Source organism: Lithobates pipiens, unplaced genomic scaffold (assembly GCF_037356315.1).
Source record: "Lithobates pipiens isolate NorthernLeopardFrog02 unplaced genomic scaffold, aLitPip1_a1.2 Scaffold_19, whole genome shotgun sequence".
Lineage (NCBI taxonomy): Eukaryota > Metazoa > Chordata > Amphibia > Anura > Ranidae > Lithobates > Lithobates pipiens.
In genome coordinates, this window is record NW_027507764.1 from 456,754,967 (window position 1) to 456,778,243 (window position 23,277).

Sequence of the window (23,277 nt, forward strand, 5' to 3'; positions counted from 1 at the left end):
CCAGTGGGGACAGCGTACCCTACCCCCCCACCCATACATACAATGGCCCGGCAGGAGGGATTCCCCCGTCAACACAGTCTTTGTTGATGGGGGAATCAACCCATTGGTTGCAGAAAAGTTGTTCGAACCGTCAAAGGCTGGCCTTAGTTTCATCACAAATCCTCAAAATAAGGAGTTTAAAGCCAGCCAATGAAGACTGAACCAGCCCAGATTCTAACCATATATGGTCAGCCTGACTCTACCACGTTGAGCTTAGGTACAACCAGCTTTCTGGATTTCACATGCGATAATCACTAGTGTCTGTTATAGCAGCTAGCAATAATCAGTGTTTTCTCCTGGCAGGGACATTTTCGGCAGACGACTCAGCAGAAGGGATTCCTTCTGTGTCGATGCGGGAATTAAGCAAATTTGTTTCCTGCAACTCGTATTTGCAGGAAAAAAATTCACTCCGTCTATGGCTGGTCTAAACCTACCTGTAGGTTTTTTGGGTGGAGCCATGCAAATCATCCATTAACCTCCCTGGCGGTATTCCTGAGTCAGGCTCGGGGTGAAATTTCAGAACCAAAAGCTGTAACCCCGAGCCAGACTCTGGATCGCCTGGCAGGATCCAGGAAGAGCTTACTTACCTTGTCCCCTGGATCCTGTGATGTCTCCCCGCAGTCTGAGCGGCTCGTCCTCCGCTCGATTCATCACAGAACCGAGCTCCGTTCCCTGCGAGCGTTGTGACGCACGGAACGGCACCAAATTCAAAAAGTGAAACACACACTATACATACAGTATACTGTAATCTTACAGATTACATTACTGTATGTAATTATTTCACATCTCTTTTGTCCCTAGTGGTTTCTCCAGTGTCCTGCATGCAGTTTTATGTTATAAAAACTGTTCTTTCTGCCTGGAAACTGGAGATTGTCCATAGCAACCAAAACCGTCCCTTTACATCAAAAGTGGTTTTAGACCAGCTAGAAAACAGCGATAATAAATTAGAAACACTCGCAGATTTGAGCGATAGTGAATTGTGGGGGAGATCTGTCATCAAACACTGAAAAGTAATGACAGAGGCAATTCTGCAACTGAGCAAATTTCAGTGTTTTTGATTTGATTACATTATTGAATATTTTTATTATTATTATATTATTATTTGGTATAATTATTTATAGTTATTTATTATGTTATAATTTATGATTTTGTTTTTCAAACTTTATCATACCTGGGATGTCTACTAGACTCTGGTTTGGACAGATTTAAGTGAGTTATTCCTAAGAATTACAGGCCTACAATATAAAGCGCCAAATTTACATGCAAAATAATTGTACTGCTTTCAGCATCAAAAATCTGAAATAATCATACCACCAGGGAGGTTAATGCTTTTGGGACAACTGTGCATTACATACTTCAGCTTAAACAGCTTGGTACAATGTGGGGCCATCACAGACATAAGGGGACTCAGGTGGGTGGTGTAAGGCCAAGAAACAACCAACACATAGGATTTATAAAAGTATATAACAGACAAATGCATAAGTAGAGGATACCTTTAATGGAGACCTAATATCATAGATACAGAGATACAGTACAAGCAATTAACGTTCTGTGCATGAGTTCAATTTTCTTGTAAAGCGGAGGTTGGCTCTGCCCCATCCTACCTCTAGAGCCTCCCCACTAGTCAGTGAAGCAGAATATTATAGAATCATTAGGAAGGTACCCAAAGACATGCTGGTAGGTTAATTGGCTTCTGTCCAAAACTGGCCCTAGTATATGAATGGGGACCTTGGATTGTGGGCTCCTTGAGGGTAGGGACTGATGTGAGTGTGCGATGTACAATGTACAGAGATAGGGACAATTGTAGACACTCACTCAGGTTGAACTGGATGGATTGGTGTCTTTATTCAACCTTGCTAACTATGTAACTATGTAAATAGGCAGGGGGGGCAGGCCTCTCTATGTTTCTGGATCTACTGGTTTGACTCTGTTTTTTACTAAAAGTAACCCACTAACGCATTTTCCCTCATATGCTTAGTTTGGAAATAATCAATTTTGTTACAGATTTACTGATGCCCACAGAATAATTCAGATTTGAATTTGAGAAATAGTTCTGCTAATATAAAAGATTATCTCCATTATTGTAGCCTGATGGTGGCATCCTTTCTTTGTGATCACACAGTAAATATCCTATTTGTCTCTTTGTTCAGGTGCTCCTGCTCTAATGAAGCCCAGCCTATTGTCCTGCTGCATGCATTTTTCAGGTAAATGAGGGACTTCAATTTGTTTCTAAGCAACCTATTTTCCATCTGTGGTGTGTGTAGCATCTACTTAATAATATGATAAGGTCTTATACCAGTAATCGACTTCAAACCAAGTGATGACTGCCACAACATCTTCCAGCTGGGGAAGACCTGCAGAACTATCAATGTCTCTAGCAGAGGGATGAACCTTTGCCAGCTTGTGGGTCATATTTTAATTATTTATTAACAAATTGCTGCAAGCCATGGGAAGTCACCAACAACATGGAAAATCAAGGACTTTTTGCAAATTTTGTTTGGTTACATGTTTGTTTCAAGTATACGTCGTAGCATGTATTCAGACAGATAGTGGGAGAGATTTACTAAAAACGGAAAGTGCAAAATCTGGTGCAGCTGTGCATGGTAGCCAACCAACTTCTAACTTCAGATTTTTCAATTAAGCTTTGACAAAAAAAAACCTGGAAGCTGATTGGTTTCTATGCAGAGCTGCACCAGATTTTGCACTCTCCAGTCTTAGTAAATGAACCCCACAGAGTCTTCGCCAAGAGACTATTGGTATCTACACCAAAGGTAAGTTAGATTAAAGGTGCCTTAGGACATAAGGCAATACTTATTTTATTTGCCTGTGTACAATTAAATCAAGGATGTATGTATGCATGTGAGCTTTTCTCAGATATTCCTTGATGGAGCTTGCTCAGTGAAAGATATATTGGTTGGGGTAAAAAAGAGCACTTTTTTTGGTGTACCAAGGAGGAGCACCTAAAAAAAGTCTCCATGACATGGACAGTAAAAAGTCCTCATTATCCATTAAAGAGTGGATGCAATAACTCTACCCAGTGGCAGCTAATTCCAGGAAATAGAAGCGACTTTGTATGTAGACAAAAAGAATAGAAAGGAAAAACAGTGCCATCTAAGTGTAGTAAAATTGGCATAAAATTGGCAACTCACATAAAAATATAGTAAAAAAATTGTCAAGCATGGAGCACCATTGTGTTGATACTGATCCGGTCCTGCTACACATCAGCCCCCCAGGCGCTGTCCTGGGCTGTGCTGGTGGCTCCCAGAACAGCGCTCCTGGTGCCGATGCATAGTGGGACAGGGTCGGTATAAACACAGTGGTGCTTTATGCTTGACAAGCACTTTTACTACTTTTTTATGTGAGCTGCCAATTTTATGAAATAAACTGTGGATAAGCACTACTTTACTTAGATGGTGCTGTTTTTCTTTTCTATTCTTTTTGTCTACTGGTTGGGGTGGATGTTTCAAAACAATATCCAGTGTCTTTCCGTGGCACTGAAAGTACCTTCATTGCTCCTCTGCTTCCTTCACAGGTATAAACATTCAAGTCTGTCTGAGGCAATTTGCATGTTTGCATGTTTGTATTATGATTGTTCCTATAAATTATGATTTGGTGGCTGAATCATGCATGCATGGCCACCTTTATCTAATGTATAGTATACATGCAAATGTCCAGTAAAAAAAGTGATAGTACTAGGTAAAAAGAGTAGATTCCGGGGTTAGAATCACACCACTGGTATGTTCTTGCACTAGAAGGGTTATTATATGACACAGGTGAGTGTGAAAACAAGGGGTTAAGTTTACAAAAAGAAGGGTTATAGGTTTACAGGTAGAGTTAGTCTAATCACTACCTGTGCTGTGAGTAAAAATGAACCAATTTCCATTACTTAAAATTAACCACTTGCTTACTGGGCACTTAAACCCCCCTCAGTCCCAGACCAATTTTCAGCTTTCAGCGCTGATGCACTTTGAGTGACAATTACGCGGTCATACAACACTGTACCCAAATGAAATTTTTATCATTTTTTTCCCACAAATAGAGCTTTCTTTTGGTGGTATTTAGTTACAGCTCGGAGTTTTATTTTTTGCTAAACAAACAAAAAAAGATGCAAAAAAAAAAAAAAAATCATGTTTTAATAGTTTGTTATAAAATTTTGCAAACGGGTCATTTTTCTCCTTCATTGAAGTGCGCTGATTAGGCGGCACTGATAGGCTGCATTGGTGGGCACTGATGGGCTGCATTGGTGGGCACTGATGGGCTGCATTGGTGGGCACTGATAGGCTGCACCGGTGGGCACTGATAGGCATAGTTAAGGCGGCACTAATAGGCACAGATAAGGCGGCACCGATGGGCACAGATAAGGCGGCACTGATGGGCAAAGATGGGCACAGATAAGATGGCACGGATGGGTGGCACGGATAAGTGGCACGGATGGGTGGCACTGATGGGCACTGATAGGTACCACAGATAGATGGGACTGATGGGCACTGATAGGTGGCACTGATAGGTGGCTCTGATAGGTGGCACTGCTGGGCACAGATGGGCGGCACTGCTGGGCACTGATGGGCGGCACTGGGGTGCAGCACCTTTGAGGCAGATTGGGTGGCACTGTGGGTGGCACTGTGGGTGGCACTGTGGGGTGGCACTGTGGGTGGCACTGTGGGTGGCACTGTGGGCACTATGGGCACTGACGGGGGGCACTGACGGGGGGCACTGACGGGGGGCACTTACTTTTGCTTTTATTTTATTTCAGGATGGCACTGCGGGAGGCAGGTGGGCACAGGCAGGTGGCAGGTGGTCCCTTGTATTGATGGCCGTGATCGGGACTGATACATACAAATAGCAACCACCCCAACCTATAACTGACCTTTGCAGCAAGGAGCACATGGCAGGGTGATGCATGCCAAATAACAACAAAGAAAAATTCCCAGCTGTCTGTCCAGCCTGCCTAAACAAAAGAAATTATCCTATTTATCAGCTAAAACTAGGGGTTTAGTTTGCACACATTTGCAAATATATGAGTGTACTGCAGTCCCAACTCTATATATTTAGAGAGTCCTTAAAGTTGGAGCACATATATGATAATGGAAAGATTGAGGGCAGGTATGCCCAGAAGGAATCCATCCCTCCTTAAAGGTATAGGAACACACTAGACACCCAGCAATGGCAGCGAAGGTATCCAGTGCATCCCTCACCAATTGATCAGCAATACAAACAAATGGCAACCACCCCAACCTATAACTCTCCTTTGCAGTAAGGAGCATATAGAAGGGTGACGCATGTCAAAAAAACAACAAAGAAAAACTCTCAGCTTACTTACCAGCCAGCCTGCAAAAACAGCATGAAGCAAAGCCACACAGTGCATTCTGATTTTAAGGTGTGTACTACAATTTGCTTCTTCACTTACAGAACAGGCAATGGCTCTGCAAAGTATTTGGAAAGCTTCAAAATCCTGAAGCAAAGGTCTGTTCTTTTTGACCGTGTGAACGAGGCCTAAAGGAATAGAAATCTGCTTTCAAATTTTTCATTTCAGAAAGGTGGATAAGCATTATTTTATAAAAGTAATGAAAGGTTATATTCCCTCTAAATCTAGAATTAAGGTTTGGTTGGCAGACGCATTTAATATGTTGAATCCCTAAGTAGTTGTATAACTGACACTACTGGCAGTCATTGAGTTAATAATAATTAAATATACATGAAATGTCCTTTTTACAGAATTTTAAAGTCACTGCTGAATTTTGACTCGGGTGTGCTGACATCCGATGCTTCACCAAATGTCCAGTATTCCATCCGCTCAGCAGGGTTGTCCCAGCAGCTCGGCATACACCACCACCCTTGACAGGCTGTTTTGGGTTCCTGTGGCTCTCTGTTCACTGAAGATGAGGAGAAGACAATGTGATTTATTAGTTGCAGCCAAGCAGCTCGTGAGGGAATGGGGAGGAGGTGGATATGACTTCAACATGCCTGTCAGGGGGTGAACGTGAACGCTGTGCAGCTTGGTGAGAGACAAACAAACAGCAGCAGAAGCAAGGGACAGGTCAACTTCATCCCTGTGTGTCTATGTGTCAGGTATCGCACGCGTGCCTATGAATACAAAACCTCTGTGGCTTTTTCCTTAAAGCATGCCATTAGCAGCTTTACCCTACCGGCAGTTTAATTGTCATTATATCATGGCTGGTAGGAATTTTTTGTTCCAGTGCAAAATAGAAATAATGACACGAGAAATGTTGAGGTCCAGCATTCCAAAAGGAATATTTTGACATATGAAACAACTGAACAGATAGCTGTTATTGGCAGCCCAATCTGCACAGCCAAGGTCAAATGATTTTGGCCTCTGCAACCTACTTAGAACATTCCATCATGGGACTACAATAGTATCATACATTTTCCATGTCATCCTTCAACATCTATAGCAAGCTGAGAAATAATGGGCTCCCAGACAGGAAGGCGAGGCGTTTAGTGACCATTTTAGTAACATTTATAAAGCTACAAATCGTTGACTCAAATGTGTAGGATCGATATTTTGCATTTGCATATCTCTCTTCATTTATATACTACTTTTATTGTACAGTATATACTTAGATATAAAAAAGCGCATTATAATACAACTGACACCATGACTATAATATTTTTAAGTATGACTCTTGAAGAACATATAATATCAATAGACTATTTTATGTGTGATATGTGATAATATATTGCATTATTTATTTTCTTTCTTGTGTCCATATTTTGACCAGTGTTACTGGCACAGGAAGTGATGGGAAATCCCAAGAAATGGGAATAGAGGAACATTTCCCATTAAAAACACCTGTTCTAAGAAATATTTGCAAAAACTTCCTGCTGTGTCTCTGGGACAACAAGAAATGGGAAATCTCTCCAATGAGCAACATATAGCCCCCCCAAAGAGCCTTCCCCACTCTATCGAAAATTAAAGAAAAACATCATCAACATTTTCACCCCGCCAAACGTCCCGTAGTACGCTGCGCACTGCACAGGGCATTCTGCGCCCTGAGTGGGCAAAGAATTAGTTGTTAAGGAGCGGGGCTGGAAAGCTGGCCGCAGTATCCTTACAAACCAACGACTCATCAGCTGTCAATGGGCTTCCCCACTGACAGCTCACAGCTCTGCTCCGCCCCAAAGCCCCTTGTCCCCATGTTGATGGGGACAAGGGTCTCTTCCCCACAAGCCTGGGCTGTGGTTGTGGGGGTCTGCGGGCAGGGGGCTTATTAGAAACTGGAAGCCCCCAGATCCTGGCCCCCCTGTATGTGAGTAAGTATGGGGTACCCCCACCCTTTCATGGAAAATGTGTCATAAAGTAATAAAAACACAGATAGTTTACAACATCAATCATGACGCCGCTGAACCGCCGGACCCCAAAAAAGTGGTGGAACAAAAAACTCTCCGCCTGCTGTGAAGGCAAACCACCAAATGGCTGGCTTACCGTTTGATAGTTCTTGTAACATCACGGACCAGTGCATGCTCAGTCGGTGACATCACAAGGGGGCGGTGCCACCAGGTAATGTTGCCAGGTGGCCCCTCCTTTACCTATATAAGAACAGTCAGCCGTCAATGAGTGCATAACATTTTAAAAAATATATTTTTTGGGTCCCGGCTGTGCGGTGGGCATTGTGATTGACAATGGATTTACATCAGGGAATTTTTTTGTTGTTATTTTTTAATAAAGGAATTGTCAAAAACTGTCTCTGTGTTTTTATCACTTTTTAACACTTTTTTCATGAATAAGTACCTCATAATCATTCACATGGGGTGGCCGGATCTGGGGGCATCTTTCTTAAAGGGGGCTTCCAGATTCCGATACAGCCCCTGCCCACAGACACCACCACAGCCTAGAGTTGCGGGGAAGAGACCCTTGCCCCCATGGGGGCAAGGTGCTTTGGGGTGGGGAGGGTCAGAGCCCCCCCGCCCCAAAGCACCCACCCATGTTGAGGGCATGTGGCCTGGTATGGTTCAGGAGGGGGCGGTCGCTCATCGCCCCCACCTTTCCTGACCTGCCAGGCTACGTGCTCGGATAAGAGTCTGGTATGGACTGGGGGGGAAGGACCCCACACCATTGTTCTGTTTATTTTTTTTAAATAGCCAGATGCCAGCAATTGCAACCGCGAGTTAATTTATATGTGATTTGACTATTTTTTTTTCTTTAGAAATTTAATTTTTGCTGAAGCAATTTCTATACATGCTACAGATGTGCCACTTTAAAGGCAGACTACCGAGACTCCACTTTAAGCATCATTAAACCACTTAAGGACCGGAAGGATTTGCCCCCCAGTGACCAGGCAATTTTTTGCGATACGCCACTGCGTCGCCTTAACTAACAATTGCGCGGTCGGCGACGATGTACTCAAACAAAACTGACATCCTTTTTTTCCCACAAATAGAACTTTCTTTTGGTGGTATTTAATCACCTCTGTGGTTTTTATTTTTTGCGCTATAAACAAAATAAGAGCGACAATTTTGAAAAATAAAACACCCGATTGGCCAAAAGGAGATCTGATCGGATTGGCCGCCAGGAGGAGGAGGGAGGAGATGCAGGGGAACCAAGAAAGCAGCTGCCCGGAGCCCAGAGAGAAGCCACCGCCATCCCCGAGATGGAGACTAATGACTGACTGACCGGGGGGAGCCCCATGAATCCAGGTGGATTGTTTGTGTTTGAGTGCTTTTTTGCCTGTCCTATGGTAATAACACTGCCTCTCAATGGATACAGTACAGAAAGGGAGTATTGTTACACCGGGACAGTAAAAATGTGTTCCTGGCAGAATAATCAGGTCAAAATAAGGAAAATAAGCCTAAAAAAAGAAAACACATGCAGCCACTACATCTAAGAAATGATAAGTTGCAATAAATTACCATACATTTTTGTTTTTGAATTTAGTTACTACAGACACAAACATTATCTTCTGAAACATGTTATTATAAGCATTTGTAAGGAATCACAAGATATATGTGAAAGTATACAAAGCTGTACATTTCTTTTTCTGCAACTATAGTTATAGCAGGCCATGCATCTGCTATGTGTCCTCAGGGTCTGAGGTGTTGATTCCTGTCATTGCGTTTGGATGAGAGAACACGATTGTTACTGTGCCCAATAGCATTATACGCAGATTTTATTCTGGTGACATATAAGTGCACTACTTTTAAATAAAGCCCAATCGTAAATATTTTACACTATTTGGCGTCTAATCTCTTTGTTGGAGTATGTCATCCGGTACCATGGTTTGAGACAAGAGGAGTGTCAATTTACCCACCGATTACTCGGAGTGATCTTCTTTCGTCTTCCGTATGCTGGATATTGAACGGTGATGGAGTATTTGAGATACATGAGCCTTCTCTGACCCCCTATAATAGGTGGTCAACACTCTCTGGACACATCCATTGATTGGTGGTGGTGTATTCACAAGGTGGAGGATTCTGATGATGACTATAACGTTCAAGACACCTGTACACTTATACTCGTTTTAGTGTCACGCTAGTGACTCATGGACTCACTGAACTTTATTTAGTTTCATTTTACTCTATTCAACAATTTTTGAATACATTTCTGTTTTGTGATAATAGCTCACATTAGTGGCGCAGCTGTTTAATTGTTGATTTGATATCACGAACGCAGTTTATTGGTTTTTCACTGATTATCAGTGCACTCCCAACAGTGCCCACCAGTGCTGCCAATCAGTGTCCACCAGTGCTGCCAATCAGTGCCCATCAGTACTGCCAATCAGTGCCCCTTCAACAGTGCCGCCTATTAGTGCCAACTATCAGTGCCCTTCAGTGCCACCTATAAGGCTGGATTAACACCTATGCAGTTTTAGTGCTTTTTGCATTTTGCAGATTTGCACTAGAGTCCATTTAACATTGATTCCTATGGAACACGATCTGTAGTGCAAATCTGCAAAATGCAAAAAGCACAAAAAATGCATAGGTGTGAATCCAGCCTAAGTGCCCATTAGTGCCCCCTAATAGTGCACAGCAGTTCCAACTATCAGTGCAGCACACCAGTGCCGCCTCATCACTGCCCATCAGTGCCTCCTCATCAGTCTCGCCTCATCAGTGCAGTCTGTCAGTGCCCATCAGGGTGGACTTTTTTGTAATTTGTTTAGCAAAAAATAAAAAAAACATGGTTTGCTATGGGGGCACACAGAGAAGAGGAGGAGTAGACAGCTTCTGAGGGGACTTCAGAAGAGCAGGTATGGGTAACATTGTTTTTTTATTTTAATTAGAAGGAAATTAAGGTTTACAATCACTTTAATACATGAAGCTTTATTTGGACCATACATTTTATTTGTATTAATATTAATATTAATAATAATAATAATTATTATATTATTATTATTCACGATTTAAATAGCACCAACAGTTTGCTCAGCCCTTTACAAAATACGGGAGATACAGATACAATTCAATACAAGGGCTCTGCTCCGGAAGGCTTACAATTTAAAGGGTGAGGAAAGTGATACAAAAGTTGATAACTGAGGGGATGCATTCATGGAGAAAGTAAAATTCCAGTTGCTAGGTAGAGGTGATGGACTGGGGTAAGGAGCTCCAGAGGAAGGACGAGGCTCTACAGAAATACCGGAGATAAGCATGAGAAGAGGTGAGAAGGGGGCTAGAGAGCAGGAGATCTTGTGAGGAGTAAAGAGGACAGTTTGGGTGATGTTTTGAGATGAGGCTGGTTATGGAGCTTGGGCAGCATTGTGGATGGTTTCTTTGTTGTAAATATTATTTTTAAGGTTATGCTTTAGGTAAGCAGAAGCCAGTGGTGGGATTGGCAGAGAAAGTTGGCGGACACTGAGCAGTTGGATAGGGGATAAGTCTCGCAGCAGCATTCATGATAGACTAAAGGAGGGGTAGCCTATCTAGAGGTAGGCCAACAAGGAAGAAGTTGAAATAGAGGTGAGAGATAATAAAGGAGGGAATTAGTAACTTTAAAGTGGTGTGATTTGTTACGAAGGGGTGAATTGTGGAAATTTTGCAGGGATGAAAGTGGTAAAATTTGGACAGAAATTCAATCTGAAAGGATGGTATTGGATAAAGTTAAGACCTATAAAGACCAGGAACAACTTTATAACTGCTATGAAAACAATTAGCATTCTGCATTACTAGAGAAATCACTTTCAAGGTGTAGATTAGAGAGAGAGGTTTTGCTACGAGACCCCATTACACATGGAGGTATTTTTTTATAAATGTTCTCACCCAAGATTTACACAATATTCACCCATGATTCGTAATTTTTTCAAATGTGATTCCATTGTAACAACAATTATAAATAGACCCTATAGTTGTGGTCCTGAGGTGACGTCACATATTACCTATAAGAAATTGGGCTTCATCAACAAACATCTCAGAACAGAAGAGTTTTTTAATGCTCATTGCAATAGTTTCTCACCTTAACGCTCCCATACTGCACTTGAAAAGACGAAGTAGGTTGCTTGGGGCAACAAGTATTGTACTTTCTTCTTCTTAATCTTAATCATAAGGTTCGTTTTGCTTTGAAAATCATCTTCAGTATCATGCAGTGCTGTTTACACGAACTATGTGAGTTGCAATGGGAATATGACCTCCTCCAAAATATTCCTGTGATTTTCCCATGTTGCGTAGACCTGTTTATGTTTCTTTGTCAATGATCAATTAAAAGTTTGCTCTGGGGATGCTGTTTGACCATGATGCTTTGCTATGGGCATTTGACTCCATGCCGAGGGGCTTCATTATTACAGACCAGCCAAGCATGTATCCTGATTATCTTGCTTGAAAACCACATTCTCTCAAACCTATTTCTTTCAGAATACATAAAACAATATGAAAAGGTAAATAAATAACTATAAATACATTTTTAGACTCTGCGGCATTGCATGGTTCTCCAGATTCTAAAACACATATCTGATGATTTGTCCACCACGCACTTCCCTTAAAGGTTAGGCATAATGCTTTGTCACAAAGAAACATTAAAATCACCATCGGTACTTTATCAGAATTCCCGTTGTGAAGGGTTCAGAAACTGTAAGTAAGCTGAAACATATAACAAATTGCATGATAATTAGAAGTCTAGCATCAATGTTCTATATGTGTGCCAAAACTATCTAAAAAAAACACACAGATCTCTACAATCCCGACCTTAAGTCACCCATTTCCTGACTAATCCACCTTAATCATGTAATTTATCAACAAACTTTGCAACCTGTGAATAAAAAGTATAGGAACATTCCAGGACATTTCAGATTAGTGGTAAGACTGTTCTATAGCGTGGGGGGGGGGGGGTTGTTGTAGGGAGCCTAAATTTTTACCTGATGTCACCTTGGCAGAATATCCTCTTTGAAGAGCTGCTTTCCTTTATGAGAGAAAATGGACAAATAAATTGAGTAAGGAAGTGTGCTAAATATATGAACAAGTGCGTACAACACAGCTTACTAACTAGTCCAACGTCAGCCAACGGAGACCTACTCTTTCTGTACAGCATGATTTTTTTGAAATAACTAGTAAACACATTTTAGGGATTTAGATAAAGTTGTGTATTTTAGAGCACGCTGGCTAATTTGTGAAATTCATAATTCTATAGTGATCTGTAATGTGTTAAAAATAATACAAAAGAGAGGGCACACGACCTAGGGCATTACCATCATAATCATTTATTTAACATTTAAAAGTGATCTACTTACAAGCTTTTGGCAAGCAAAACCAAATATGCCAATAAGACCACACAAGATCCACAGTCCTCTCTTTTGTATTATTTTATTTTCAGTGCTTGTAAGGACGCCCACGAGTCCTGAAAGGGCAGCAAGACCACTGGCATCACATGCATCATTTGGAAAAGAATTAAGAGACAGAAATACATATACACATCCGCAAGCATCACAACGGAGCGCAAGAGAGATATATCTGTTTGTTTTTTGACTATCTGTAAAGTGTTAGCTGTGGAATCATCAGTTAATATAGAAATATTCTCAGGAAGACAAAGTAAATAAGTTTAAGGCTGGCCATACATGGGTGGAATTTCGAAAGAATTTTCTTTTTAAAATCATATCTAATTTTCGTTTGAATTTCACACCATTAGTGGGCTGCAGCAATGGCCAATTTTCATGCGGCCATCGAATTTAAGTGATCGGGCATGTTGTACATTTTTTGAAGTGAAATTGAAGGCTTGATTGGTCGAATTTTTTAAATCAATGGTGGAACCACCGATTCACAAAACGCACAAAGTTTTTAATTTTCAAAAGAAACTTAATTCGGAATTTGACCTATGTATGGCTGGCTTTAGTTGGTACAGAAAAAACAGAACAGGGACAAACAACAAAAATAAATTTTTGAATAAAGTAAGGAATGGTTAGAGCCTCTATCACTTTTTTTCTTGCCGTGGGTCTCTTTTATTCCTGCTGACCTCCAAGGTATACACTGAGGAGAAATCTTTCTATTTGCATCCCAGATAGCAGTTAAAACATGATAGAAGTTCTACAGTGCCTTGCAAAAGTATTCACCCCCTTGGCTTTTTTGCTTTTTTACCTATTTCGTTACATTACAGTTAGTTCAATGTTTTTTTAATCTGAATTACATGTGATGGATCAGAACACAATAGTCTAAGTTAGTGAAGTAAAATTAGAAATATATATACATAAAACAATTTTTCAGAAATAAAAAACTGATAATCGGCATATGCGTATGTATTCACACCCTTTGTTATGAAGCCCATAAAAAGCCCTGGTGCAACCAATTACCTTCAGAAGTCACATAATTAGTGAAATGATGACCACCTGTGTGCAACCTAAGTGTCACATGATCTGTCATTACATATACACACCTTTTTGAAAGGCCCCAGAGGCTGCAACACCCAAGCAAGAGGCACCACTAACCAAACACTGACATGAAGACCAAGGAACTTTACAAACACATAAGGGACAATGTTGTTGAGAAGTACAAGTCAAGGTTAGGTTATAAAAAAATATCCAAATCTTTGATGATCCCTAGGAGCACCACCAAATCTATCATAACCAAATGCAAAGAACATGGCACAACAGCAAACCTGCACCGCACACCAAAACTGATGGACCGGGCAAGGAGAGCATTAATCAGAGAGGCAGCACAGAGACCTAAGGTAACCCCGGAGGAGCTGCAGAGTTCCACAGCAGAGACTGGAGTATCTGTACATAGGACGACAATAAGCCGTACACTCCATAGAGTTGAGCTTTATGGCAGAGTGGCCAGAAGAAAGCCATTAGTTTCAGCAAAAAAAAAAATGGCACGTTTTGAGTTTACGAAAAGGCATGTGGGAGACTCCCAAAATGTATGGCAAAAGGTGCTCTGGTCTGATGAGACTAAAATTGAACTTTTTGGCCATCAAAGAAAATACTATGTCTGGCGCAAACCCAACACATCACATCACCCAAAGAACACCATCCCAGCAGTCGGGACTGGGAAACTGGTCAGAGTTGAGGGAAAGATGGTGGTAAATACAGGGATATTCTTGAGAAAAAGCTGTACCATTCTGTGTGTGATTTAAGGCTAAGACAGAGGTTCACCATAAAGCAGGACAATGACCCCAAACACACTGCTAAAGCAACACTTGAGTGGTTTAAGAGGAAACATGTAAATGTGTTGGAATGGCCTAGTCAAAGCCCAGACCTCAATCCAATAGAAAATCTGTGGTCAAACTTAAAGATTGCTGTTCACAAGCACAAACCATCCAATTTTAGCTGGAGCAGTTTTGTAAAGAGGAATAGGTAAAAATCCCAGTGGTAAGATGTGGCAAGCTTATCCAAAGCTACTTGGAGCTGTGATAGCCAGAAAAGGTGGCTCTACAAAGTATTGACTTGGGGGGGGGGGGGGGTGAATAGTTATGCACATTGACATTTTCTGTTATTTTGTCCTATTTGTTGTTTGCTTCACAATAAAAAAAAATCTTCAAAGTTGTGGGCATGTTCTGTAGATAAAATGATGCAATTTCTCAAGCAAACCATGTTAATTTCAGGTTGCGAGGCAACAAAACACGAAAAATGCCAAGGGGGTTGAATACTTTTGCAAGGCACTGTAAGCCTTCCCCACAGAATCCCTAGCTGGAACTGTGCAAGCATCAATGGTCAAAGAATAATATTACATATTATTACAGTATAGTTACAGTAGTGTAAATTATTGAAATATTCAAGGCACATGCTGCATCTGGGACGTATGTCGCACCAGTATGAACCGGGCCTAAGCCTAGGTTTACACTGAATTCAGGTTACAAGTTGTGCGAGCTCAGCTGAACTTGCATGATTTCAAACCGACAATGTAGTCCGACTTCAGGGGAGATTTGTCAGACATCTGTGCAGGTTCATGCACAGATGTCTATTCAATTCGCCCCCAAAGTCGCCAAAAGTAGTACAGGAACTACTTTTAGGAATCAGTGTGGTGCCGCAAAGTCGGCATCGCACTGATTCAAACTGTGCCATTGCCAACAATAGCCAAATCAGCCCAATGTGAATGTGGACTTATTTTCAAAGCTTAATTGAACACGCTGAAGTTAGAAGATCATTGGCTACCATGCACAGCTGCACAAAATTCTGAGTGCTCCGGCTTTAGTAAATCTACCCCATAGTTGTTCTCCTCTTCCAATGTAAAGATGAGTCTTTGTTTTTCACAATCTACTATAATACTATATTACCATTTAAAATATACCATTACTTTACAAATCAGTTGTTGTATGTTGTGCTGCAGATGATTGTACGTATGGGAAATTAACTTATATAGCTGGGCATACTTTAACAAATTTTCCTTGCAAAGTAGAAAATGATGTATAACACATTTCATTAATCTACTTTTCATCTACTGTAGATGTTTGTTAACTGAAATGCTTCAGAATTAGAATTGCACTGGCTGAAAATGTATGATTTTATAGTTAAAATACATGCATGTAAATTGCCTTAGCTGCCAGAATATGTGTAATTCTGTTTAGCCAGTTTTATGATCCAAGCCCTTCTGCCAAGTTCTTGACCTCACTTTTTCCTTTGACGCAAAGCAGTACAGCCTAATCCAGGACATACCCAATTCATATAAAAAAAAAATTCTGAACAACCGCATGCTAATGAAGTTTGCCTCTTTGCTCTCCCTTCCTGTAAGCACATTCACCATAGTAGACTGACAGTTATACACAATAGAGTTTGACCGACTAGCAATGCTGCCCCGTCTCCTTTAGAGCATAAGGCAAAGCTTTTTTTTTTATAATTATATATCTTTTTTCGTTTTTTTAAGTTCTGGATAGAGTGGAGAGGGATTAGAAAACCTGTCGGGTTTTTATTGTCCTCTGTGTTCGTGTTAGTGAGATTAAACCTCTCTATACCGCACACTATGGGCACCTGGCACATTATTCTTGGATAGTGGCCCCAGATGAGAATTTTAAAAAATGTTGAAGCTACTATCCCACACTATCACAGACTACATCAATTCTTGTTCTCTAGGGTAACATTTGTGTGCGCCTGGCTTCCCCCATTGGGTCCCCATCACAATAGCTCTCATGGCAGACAATTCTGGTAGTTCTCAATTTTCAGCACTGCTCTTTTACTTTTGCCGATATATATGGTATGCATCTGCTCCTGAGGAAGTGAAACGCATCCACGAAACGCGTAGAGATTACTTGATGCAGCTATACCTTTAAGATATGGTTTACTTCATTCATACCATACTATGTATTATTCAACCATTATCTATCTTCCGATATGGAATACATATCAGCTATCACCACCTATTAATATGTACTATGATGTTGTACTGTGCATTTTTTGATGTGTGTATATATTCAATTAGCTAATACCCATGTATGTACATTTTGCAGTTCGTGATGTTGTCTGCAAATAAATAAGTTATTACGGATTGACCTTCTACTCAGCTATGTCGTGTCCCTCCCCTTTTCTCTTATCTCAAGATATAGGGATGGTTCCGTACATTGTTTTACGCTTCATATAAAGTCCCAAAACCCTCCTTCTTTATTAGACCCTCTCTATTTGTTCTGTTTACGCTTATCACTAAAAGTGAAAGTGAAAGAATATCCCAAATTCTGGATTGTCCCTAGAATAGAAATAGTGAGGATATCTTCCAATGGGGACACTAGTTCTGGTGACCCTGTTGACAACCAAAAATTCTCTTACTTTAGATGGATTTTCTCTCACTTCCTGTTTTAGCTATGGCACAGGAAGTGAAGGGAAATCTCCAAAATGGGACACAGCAAAAATAAACTTTACAGAAGTTATAACCCTCCCTTACCCTATTCAAATTGAAAAAAATAAGTTGTGCCTTTAGTTCTACTTTGAGCAGGTTGTACTATGAGTATTGCATTCACAGGAGACCTAATCAGTATTTTATCTGCTATAGACATTGTTGCTGTTACATTATAAAAAAGTGAGTCATGTAAAAAAATGACAGAAGAAAAGAAAACATTAATTGTGCAAATTTTATCTGTGCGCAATTTTATTTTCATGTATATATGAATAAACCAACATCATTTTCACAAACCTTTTCTAGAATCAAATAGAGATAAAACCTGCCATGTACAAAGTATACCCTGGCTGCCATATTTTGCCCAAAGGCATTTCTTATCCAGCAGCTAATCAGTGATTTGTTTTCCCTATGAAAAATAAAACAGGTGCATTCCTTTTTAATTCCATCTAGACTGAGGATGCCTAGGGAAAACAGAGGGTTAAACTTCCGCGATTGCATTTATGTTTAACCAACGCTATAATAAGTACAGTGTAATTACCAAGATTGTTGTTTAAAGTGATATTTGGTGCCACTTTGCTATATCATTAGACATAACACATTATTATCTGACAAACCGAGTCATTAAGATGGTCCTGATTATGAAATATGGCCTGGGGACATCGCTGTCTTCCCGCTGAACTCCTCAGTTCAACGTTAACAGTGACATGTTTACATAGAAATAGGTGAGTTCCAACCTGGAAATATGGCAGAGGGTAATGACAAGCTCTCTCTATATATGAGATTTGTTTAGATGAACCATCATTCAATTTAGATCATTTAGGAGTATGTGTTGATTTCTTAACATATGTAGGAAATACTGCTGCAGGTCTAAAATTATACATTTATATTTATGTTTAAAGAGGAAGTAAACCCTGATGAGTTTGCTTCCTCTTTCATTCCCTGCAAAGGCAAAGCATAATGGACTACTATGCATCGCATAGTAGCCCATTATGTGTCACTTACCTGACACAGGAGCCAGCGAAGTCACCGCTGTCCCCTGTAGTCCGCCTCATCCATCTTCTCGGTGGGTCTCGCAGCTCCGCCGCTGTCATTCGGTGAAGCCGCGATGACGTCACTCCCGCGCATGCGGTACCGATCGGAACAGCGGAGGGGGAAGAGATCGGTGTCAGCAGCGATGTGGGCTGCATCTGCAGTGCCCACATCGCTGCTCACCGAAATTTAACCCCTCAATTCCCTGCCAATACTCTGCAATACTCTGCTTTACTCTGCATTACTCTGCATTACTGTGCAATACTCTGCATTACTGTGCTGTGCAATACTCTGCATTACTGTGCAATACTCTGCATTACTCTGCAATACCCTGCAACACTCTGCAATACCCTGCAATACCCTGCAACACTGCAATACCCTGCAACACTCTGCAATGCTCTGCAACACCCGCCAATACCCTGCAACACTCTGCGAAGCTCTGCAACACCCGCCAATACCTTGCAACACTCTGCAACGCTCTGCAACACCTGCCAATACCCTGCAACACTCTGCGACACCCGCCAATACCCTGCAACACTCTGCAACACTCTGCAATGCCCTGCAACACCCGCCAATACCCTGCAACACTCTGCAATGCTCTGCAACACCCGTCAATATCCTGCAATGCTCTGCAACGCAATATTCTGCAACGCCATACTCTGAGATACCCAGCCATACCCAGCCATAGTCGGTGATAATCTGCAATACCCAGCCATAGACAGTGCCCCCCCTTCCGCCACCCTCCGGTGCTTCTACCGACTCGCCAATACGATCAAAGCCAGAATCTTTTTTTTTTTCAGGCTTCCCAGCTTAGAGGTGAGATGTGGGGTCTTATTGACCCCATATCTCACTGTAAAGAGGACCTGTCATGCCATATTCCTATTACAAGGGATGTTTACATTCTTTGTAATAGGAATAAAAGTGATCCAAAAATGTATTTTTGGGGAAAAAAAAGTCAAACTAAAATATATAAAGTAAAATGAACAATATTTTTTTTTTTTTTAAAGCGCCCCTGTCCCCATGTGCTCGCATGCAGAAGCGAACGCATACGTAAGTCCCGCCCACATATGAAAACGGTGTCCAAACCACACATGTGAGGTATCGCTGCGAACGTTAGAGCAAGAGCAATAATTCTAGCACTAGACCTCCTCTGTAACTCAAAACATATAACCAGTAAAAAAAAATTTAATCGTCGCCTATGGGGATTTTTAAGTAGCAACGTTTGGCGCCATTCCACGAGCGTGTGCAATTTTGAAGAGTGACATGTTAGGTATCTATTTACTCAGCGTAACTTCATCTTTCACATTATGCTAGAATTGGGCTAACTTTACTGTGTTTATTTTTTTTTTTAAGCACAAAACTTTTTTTTCCAAAAAAAGCATTCGAAAAATTGCTGCGCAAATACCGTGCGAGATAAAAAGTTGCAACGACCACCATTGTATTCTCCAGGGTGTTTGCTAAAAAAAACATATATAATGTTTTGGGATTCTATGTAATCTTCTAGCAAATAAATGATGATTTTTACATGTAGGAGAGAAATGTCAGAATTGTCCTGGGTGCTTCAGAACGCCTGATGGCGCTCCCTGCATGTTGGGCCTCTGTATGTGGCCACGCTGTGTAAAAGTCTCACACATGTGGTTTTGCCATACTTGGGAGTAATAGCAGAATGTGTTTTGGGGTGTAATTTGTGGTATGCATATGCTGTGTGTGAGAAATAAACTGATAATAAAAAAAAGTAAAAAAAATCTCGATTTTGCAAAGAATTGTGGGAAAAAATGACAACTTCAAAAAACTCATCATGCCTCTTGCTAAATACCTTGGAATGTCTTCTTTCCAAAAAGGGGTCATTTGGGGGTATTTGTAATTTTATGGCATGTTAGGGTCTCAAGAATTGAAATAGGCCGTCAGTGCTTCAGGTGTGATCAATTTTCAGATATTGGCACCATAGCTTGTGGACTCTATAACTTTCACAAAGACCAAATAATATCTACCAATTTGTACTTATTTTTACCAAAGATATGTAGTAGTATAAATTTTGGCCAAAATTTATGAAGAAAAAATTACTAATCTGCTAAATTTTATAACAAAAACAAAGAAAAATTCTTTTTTTACAGAATTTTCTGTATTTTTTCTTTTATAGCACAAAAAATAAAAAAACGAGCGGTGATTAAATACCACCAAAAGAAAGCTCCATTTGTGTGAAAAAAGGGTGTTTAAGTGCCCAGTGGTCAAGTGGTTAAAGGAGAACAAGCTTTCTTTGAATGTTGAAGCACAAAAAAAGTAATATTATGACCATAAGTGTATATTAGTATATCATAATAAGTGTACAGTATCTCACAAAAGTGAGTACACCCTTCACATTTTTGGACATTTTCACTTAGGGGTGTACTCACTTTTGTTGCCAGCGGTTTAGACATTAATAACTGTGTGTTGAGTTATTTTGAGTTATTTTGAGGGGACAGCAAATTTACACTGTTATACAAGCTGTACACTCACTACTTTACATTGTAGCAAAGTGTCATTTCTTCAGTGTTGTCACATAAAAAAAAAAATAAAATATTTACAAAAATGTGAGGGGTGTACTCACTTTTGTGATATACTGTATGTCTAGACTAGAAGAAAAGAAGTAAAAGTAAAAAAATGACTTTAAAGGATAACTTCACTTTTGTGAAAAACATATAGAAAATAAAAACTAATATAGCATATACAATTGCTACACAAGCCCTATTGTATTTTAAGGTTATTAAATATTACCTTTCTATTGGAATATGTAGCCACTGTAATTTTCTGTAAAATTCAATGTAATAAGGCCACCTGGAGGTGTTCTGTACACTTTTGGTGTACAGAACGCCACCCAAAATGTCATTTTCTGCTTGTGCAATTGGCTCACTGCTCACTGTCAACTTTTAGGCTTTCTTTGCAATAGTAATTTTAGTTTTGATGAGACACTTTGCACCAAATGGGGTTAAATTGATAAGTCTAATGCCGGCCATACACGGTTTGAATTTCGAAAGAATTTTATTTCGAAAATGGTATCTAAGAATTTTCGTATGAATTTTGCACCATTAGTGGGCTGCAGCAACAGCCGATTTTCGTGTGGAAATCAAATTTGAGGAATCGGACATGTTAAAAATTTTTTTTAAAACAAACTATTTTCTAATCAATGATGGGAGAATCGTGCGAGAAATGTATTAAGAAAAGAAAATTTATGGAGAGAAAAGAAGATTCCTGGCCAGGAAAATTCTTTTCTGTAGCAACATGAAGTGAAATTGAAGGCTTTGTCGGCCAAATTTCAAAAATCAATGGTGGCATCATCGGATCACAAAAAAAACGAATTTTCTGATATTGAAAAGAAATTCATTTGAAATTCAACCATGTATGGCAACTTTCACACAGGCTGTCTGATCGGGTCTGCCTGTCAGTTTTTTCGAGGCGGACCTGATCAGACCCACCAGTCTCTTCTATGGAGCGGCGGATGTCAGCGGACACATGTGCTTTGACACCCGCCACCATCCGTTTCGAACCTGTCTGCCAAAAACAGATGGATGGTGGTCCTATTTTCTCTCCTTCCGGTGGATCGGATCGTGACAGGCGGTCCATTTCAATCTGATTTCCCCAAAGAGGGGGGGTGGACTGTGTCCGTGTCTGCTCTGCACAACGGACTGGACATGGATCCCCCACTGAGCAAGTGGATTCCACTAAGTAGAAGCACCCCTGTGAAAGTGGCTTAAATGGATACAGATCATACAGCTTTTCCCAGCAGGACAAAGGGCTTATTTACTAAAAGTGGAGAGTGCAGCTGTGCATGGTAGCCAATCAGCTTCTAACTTCAGCTTGTTAATTTAAGCTTTGACAAAAAATCCTGGAAGTCAACTGGTTTCTATGCAGAGCTGCACCAGCTTTTTCACTCTCCAGTTTTAATAAATCAACCCCACATTGTGCACCAGGTGATTACAATAAACCAGTTTTTCCTATTCAGAATCAGTATGCAAAGGATATGGTGAAACAAACAGCTTTTTAGAAAAAAAAAAAAAAGACTACAATAAAGTTTGTTAAAAATCCTGCAATATACATTGATCACCTAGGGGAGATTGTTTTCTCAGCAAAAGTGGAGATACAATTTGACATAGAGTACAAGCATTCTAATTTTTTTATTGTGTGATCTTAGGAAAAAGACTCACACTATTCGAATGATTCTTGCAGTGTTTTTATCGCTATAATATTTTGTTAAAGGGGGGTTCCAGTTTAAATGGAATCTGCTATTTTCTTGTGCCCCTCCGTGTCATAACACAGAGGTATAATTATTGAGCTCATCTGCATCTCTAACATCTCAGGAAGTTTACTATTATGGGGGGTTGATTTACTAAAGGATATGCTTATATAATCATGCACCAATTTTACACAAGTAAGCAAATCATATGCTTATGGTGTATTGTGCATGAATGTACATGCACAGGCTACAACACACATATGCATAATTCACTAACAGGGGTGATTTCTATGGAATACACAATCCAAGGTCTAAACATACAGCAGCTACCGGTAAGTCATGGTGTGTCTGAAATAAAAATATTTTTCTCTGTTGTCTTTGGATCTAACTGCTGCTACTCATTTTAATTGCACACACTGTTTAAAAAAAAAAAGGAAGTTCAAGCATAAATAAACCTATGGTATTCCATATACTGCTGCTTGGCACACAGGTTCAAATTATCAAACCTGTACAAACAATTACTCTATTATACAACATGAGGTTTTGTATGAGGTTTTTCTACTAATGCCATTTGGTGCATGCATGTTTACTATCCCGAAGATCCGGTCACATTAGTTTATTTTTCATTGAAATAAATTTTCCATAAAAATGTGTGCATATTTTGTGGTGTACCTTATAGGAACAGAAGGCACAAAGGCAACATTTTTCAGATGTTCAAAACAGTTGGCAAATTAGGACCATACAATATGCACTGAACATCAGTGCACAATCAGGTATATATATATATATATATATATATATATATA